The following is a 6,497-nucleotide window of genomic DNA, read 5'->3' as shown; positions in this document are numbered from 1 at the left end:
GAAATGTGTATGTGTATTGTCTGAAAAAGACGCATAATAAATTGATGATGATGATGATTTATTCAGCTTTTGAACGAAAACCACCAGTCCATCCGCGCCACGGTTCGTCACGCGTCGAATAATGGCTGCCGCGGCCGCCGCGGCCCTCGGCTCTGACGGCCCGGCGGAGAATGGGCGGAGCCAGTGGCTGACGTCATCCAAGTGTGCCGTCACACGCTGCAAAATATTTTGCGCGGAGCCGAACAGCACTCTGAGATGCCGAGCCGTCAGCAAAAGCCATAAATGACGCATTTAGACACTGGTAGTGGCGCATGAAAGCAAATCACGTGCCATATTTTTATTGAGCACTGCAGATAAATGAAATTTGGGTACCATGTTGGCGCTATTCACATATATTTGGTTTCATAATTAATTGTCGATACAAGAAAAATACTTATTACTTTCGCACATTGTCAGTAAATATTTTGATAATATATCTAACTGCTTAAGTATTGTATTAATAAAGAACATGAAGATGAGACGAAATATTTGTTTACAACGCCATATTTGTAAACAGTCAGCCACCAGTGCTGACATTTCTCATCAGCCAAATGTATACAGTTCCGTCAGCCAGAAGCGGTGGGCGGAGCCTATTTCAGCTGACAACAGCACAACAGCTGAATACTGTAGGGGAGAGTGGGGTGGGTTGTATCAGTTTTTACTCCGAGACCCATAACCTCGTAACTATCCGTGATAAACTCATTATTTCCATACTATCTCCTTCCTTGATTCTTCTGCTTTTTTGTGCTAGGTAACTTTTCCGTTACCTCTACTAGTTTTTCTTTTACGGTCTGCCGAAGAGAGCAATGTTTTTGATACAACTTGCCCCATGGCTTGGGTGAGTTGTATCACATGGTGGGGTAATTTGTATCACTATTTCACGTTTCAGGGAGTGTGTTTGCTACTGGTTTTGAACATAACAACAACATTAAATGGGGTTAATACAATGTATTTGCTCAAAGGCTTCACTTTTATTAGACCAAACTTGGTCAATCCGAACGAAACATCGAAACGAACGAAACATCAACAGACTAGACGCAAAAGTGACCCGTTAAGAGCAAAGCAGCCAACACATTGTGCCGAAAAGGAACGAGTATTGACTAGCTACCTACAAACGCGAGCCAGGGCTTAGCTTTCGCGATCAAAAGCAACATACCCATACATACATACATACATACATGTTACAACATACCCCACCCGGCTCTGATACAACATGTACCTCGCCGCCATCTTGGAAAAAACATCTTCGTGCTCAAAAACAGCGGACAGCTGGAGAAATCCATTTTCACTCACGCAGCCTTAGAACCTACCCTCACCACCGCTACGGAGATCTTTCAAATTCGTGCACATCTAAATGCCCAAAACACACATTTTCCTGCAACCTATTTTTTTAGAATGCCATTAAAAAAACATAAAATCGGCTCTCACCTCGAGACGCGTCCACCCAGCCACACGACAGAACAGGGAAAGATGGCGCCCGGAAAACCTCGTCGACTGGTCGTGTCACGAGCGCTATCTATTGGATAAGTTTGGCACAATTCGCCCTGATACAACTTGGACATGATACAACTCACCCCGCTCTCCCCTACAGGCCTATAATAATGAGAACACCGTCAAGATAAATTTACGGTGATTCTTATCGTTTTTTTTTTTTATTACCTACTTTTGTGTCCTCGCGTTTCAACAGCTTTATATTCAGATGGCAGCTACCACCAAAAATCAATATTGACCTTTTTGTTTATCAAGTAACTGTTTTCCGTACCTAATAACATTTGACAAATAACTGATAGGCAGGACAATTATTTTCCAGCATTGTGTTTCTCCCGTCGAGACGCGTTGAAATTCAAATTAACTGTTACTTGGCCTTAACCTTCGCCCGCACATGGGGGTGGGGGGGGGGTGGATGGTTGCCACCCCCTTTCTGCTCTGCTCAGACCCCCGGCACCCCCAGACCTCAGGCATAGACCCCCTTTCTGTCTTTCTGCTCTGCACTCAACATTTTTAAAGCTAGAAGCCTGATTTTTTCGTATAGCTGCTCCTCTATCCTTTCTTGATGTTCAGTGTCCACTGAAAATTTCAAGTTTCTGTGGTTTTTGGTTTTGGAGATATGACCTTGTTTTTCAGGTCATGTCATGACCCAAATGACCAATTCTCAACATCTTGCGTTGGCTATGGGCCTTGTGAGCTTTTGACACCTTGATTTCGGCCTTTTTTGCCAGTCTTACCTCCCACCTATCATGGAACATGTTGTTCGACGATGTACAGATGTCAAGGTCAGGGTGAAGGTCAACCTAGGTCATCTAAGATAATTGCGTTTTAGGCAAGCTCAATTTACTTTTCGTGGAGTTTTTTGACTGCATTTTTGGTAAAAGCTTCTCAGATCATGATTTCATGTAATATGGACCCAAAAACAATGGGGAATATTTGTTTCTGGTCCCTAAAAAGCTGTTTCTGGCACCTAATTGCTGATCAGCCCCAAAATGCTTATTCGACCCTAATATCTGAATCTGGCACCTAATTGCTTGCACACAGCCTAAAGTTGCCAGATCGTCTAGTTGAACTCCGTATTTGCTGTTTGCTGATTCAGCACCAAAACCAAAACATCCAGCACCTATTTTATTCCACGTTTGCCTACCTAATTCGCGTAATCTTCCTGATTTTATGTATCCTAACAACATGAACGTTGCATTCGGTGATGTCAAGTGCCACTTTCGCCAGTGGAGATAATGATTAATGCATAGGCGCGGGAGCCGGGGGGGCAGTGGGGGCAGCTTGCCCCCCCAACTCTGGGGCCGTGGGGGCGGTGCCCCCACAGCTTTGAGACGGAATACCACACTTTTTTTTGCAAATGTTTTCTTTTTTGTTGAAAAAGCCGAGGGGTGAAAAATAAGTGGCCTAAAACCGGTGAGAAAACTAGATTTGGGGGTACCCTAGGTTGATCTCTATTATGGTGTGCCCCCCCCCAGTCGGAAAGTAGTTCCCGCGCCCCTGGATTAATGCCATTTCTAGCCAAAAGAGAATCACTAGCCAGCTATGGTGCAGCATAGCAAGACGCTCCTATACCAGCCCGCTATGTAGAGACTAGAGATTATTGCACCCTCAGCCATTTTAACGTGAAAAGTTTGGATCCGTCACTTCCAGCCAGGCTCTCAGGTCATAAACTGGAGTTAAGCAAAATGTCAACTCTGAACAGACATGCCACGCAACCGGCCCTCTTTTCAATATTATTAGCTTTCTGGCCTGCAATCATCGTCTGACTCCATCTCGATCAAACGCAGAATCCGGTTTCTACAGGGGCGTTTGACTGACCGGCCACACAATAACCAAAAACAAAATCAAAGCTTCATGCACACATATGACATAAGTAAGAAACGGTCAACGGATGAAAAAGGCACAACCACGGCACAACTCTGCGCGGCAAACAACGGACAATGTCCCACGCAAGATCCCGCGTTTCTTCAGCGGCCTTGAACGGAATGAAAACAGTACATTTCTTTTTTGGAGCTATTTGATGACGTCAAAAAATACAATACCCGTTTTAATGGTCAAAATCGAGACAATTACTCACAAAAATGTTTCCCTTTAAGCATTACAAATAAATACTTTTAAATATTTAAATGACATTGTTTTTTTTCAAACAAATCAATATTATTTGCTTACTTAAACGTCATATACAATGCTGAGATCACTACGGGGCTGTCTTAGAGTGTAGCTGCACTGGCAACCTTTAGGCTAGACTCCAGGGGTCATTATACCAGAACAACATGATTCTACCAGCCAGTAGTGCATTTTTCTACTAGATTGGTGCTACGCTCAGCATTTAGGTGCCAGATTCAGAAAAAAGAGTAAGGCGTACCGATGAATAGGTGCCAGAAACAGCTAATTAAGGTCATTTTCCATGATTGGTGCTGGTATCCACCAAATAGGTGCTGAGGACTAATTTTGGGGCGAGTCAGCTTTTAGGTGCCAGAAATAGCTTTTCTGGGACGCAATTAAATGGCGTCCAAAAACAATCGGTGCACACATCAGTATACACACAGACACACACAGACATACAAACACATATAATTGACCTTGACCTAACTTGACCTGAAATGACCTCAGCAGCAAAAACCTGGTCGGGTAGTGTGACAAAGAGGTTCTAGCTGGCTTGGCACCAGAAAACGGCATCGTCATCGGTAAATGATAAGCAGCGCACTTGATAGGTAACCAACGGTGACCCAAAATAGCAACATTTTTTAGTTTGACCTGACCGTCCAGGTGGAAGGTCCAGGTGGAAGGACTGACCTGAGAAGGTAGAACTGGTTATCATTGGATTCGTCTCTTCCCAAAGAATCTTTTTGGTCTTTACCGCGAAGCTCTATCTCCAACAGGAACGAAATGGCGCGGGGGGTGGCAACACCCCCCCCCCCCATGTGCGTTCTAGGATGGGAAATGGCATGTGCGGGCGAGGGTTAACCCGCGCCGGGCCGGTGCTCTGAGATTCCGCGCCGGGCCGGGGGGGTGTCTGAACACCCCCCCCCTTCTAACTCGGCTCCTGGGCCACGTAGCGACACGCGGTAAGCGGCAATCGAAAGAACGTCCAAAATAAGGACGATAACACACGGTAATTTTTTGGGTCAGGTGAAAGGTCAGGTCACCAGAGGTCACCAAAGGTAAAATGTTGACTATTTCAACATTTTGGAAACTGCCAACGGCTATCTCGGGAACCGATAGAGCTACAGCGCCGCGGAAAAGCGCATTCGATAGCCCTTTTACAGACCTTTCTGAATAATGTTATCAGATTTGACCTCAGGTCAACGGTTTAGCCTCCAGAGGGCAAAAACTCCAAAAATAGCCGTTTTTACGAAAGCGGTTTTTCGGCTATAACTTTTGACTCAAAAGAGCCATGACAAAACTTTTGCCAGCATCGTGTTCCTCTCGTCGAGACGTGTCGGATGAACTAGGTATAATTTGACCTTGAAAGGTCCACTTTAAAATTTGACCTCAGGTCAATGTCATGACCTGACCGGAAAAGGTCATGTTGCATATCAATCGATCTGCAACGTCGAGCCGAACACATCTAAGGCGTTTTCAGCGCTCTAGCACGTCTCTATCAGAAGTTATTAGCGAAAAACTGTTAGATTCTGTTCGTGACCTGAGATGACCTCGGGGACATAACGAGGGGTCACAGTTGCCATTTTCCGGCTCAGTGTGTCAATTTAGGGGAAGCCGGGGGAAGCCCGGCATAGTAAGCTCTTTTTCATTTTTATTACATACCATACGTGCTGTATAAAATGTTGATATCCTGCTAGCTAGCTAAGTTCATTGGCCGTGTTTTCCCAAAAATTCGGTTTCTTGGAATAAGTATAAGGTTGAGAAAATCGAGTTTTAAAAAAGTGTTGATTTTTCTGGGGTAAGCCCGGCATAGGGGTAACGCCGGCCACCTCCCCAGCGCTTTACAGCGAGTTGATGAAACCATTATGTGTGTAACAGCTGAATGCTGTGACATTTTTTTTCATCAAAATCTCACCTTTTTCATACATATAAACTGCCTCACATAGTACCCTGTCTGCCGGGACGCCGGAGCCAAGGAGGAGACCGGGTCACACGCCCGAGCAGCTGCTGCCATTAAGGCGGCTGACGCCCCGAGATCAAACGTTCGCCGACGGGTGGAGTACACACAAACCATCCGGCGCCGAGCCAGTCCGAGACACTCCGGCGCCATGACATCCGTTCGCAGCAGCTGTATGGGCCAGCCGCCCCCACCATCGCTAGAGCCAGGGCAGGAAGGGCATCCGGTGCAGGCTGGTGTAAAGGAAACGTCGCATCCGGCGCAGCCCAGAACCGACACCCGGCGGAAATCGAGTGTGAAAACGTCACATCCGACACCGGCAACGGGGGCCGACTCCAGCGGAAACAGCGGAGGAGGGGAGAAATCCGAAGCTTCGGCCACGCCGGACGTGCTTCCTCTCGAAGCCCCGGTCAGGGGGCTGCCGCCGGAGATCAGCCAGGAAAGGACCGATTAACTGTCCCGGTCACAGAAATCGACCCCCCGCCGGAACCGGATAACCAAAGGAATAAAATCGGACCGCAGAAGAGGAGAGGGACAGAACACCCGGGGAGTCTCTGCCGGCTGGACGAGTGCTCTCTTCCTCTGACTCTCTGGTGCAACACTCATCAAGAACAAGACCAATCTTCGACGCCGCCAAAATCAAGTGAGTCATCAGCAGAAGGCTGCCTGCCACTCCCAGCCCTCCAGCCATGCCCACCACACACGCATTCTCTCCCCCTTCCCCCATATCTACCGGGCGTCTACCCCAGTCTAGACCTACCGTCCCGTAGGGTCAGGCCTTGCCACCATTAGCAGATAGGGACAGCTGCGGGGTTGAATGATGGGAATCGGGGGCGGCAGTGCGGCAATGGTTCATTTACATTTGCGTCGGAGCCGGGACCATTTGCCGACCATTTACGCTCCT

The sequence above is a fragment of the Amphibalanus amphitrite genome, unplaced genomic scaffold (assembly GCF_019059575.1).
Source record: "Amphibalanus amphitrite isolate SeventyFive unplaced genomic scaffold, NRLGWU_Aamphi_draft 000924F_arrow, whole genome shotgun sequence".
In the NCBI taxonomy this organism is placed as follows: Eukaryota; Metazoa; Arthropoda; class Thecostraca; order Balanomorpha; family Balanidae; genus Amphibalanus; species Amphibalanus amphitrite.
Note: the sequence above shows the minus strand (reverse complement) of the source record.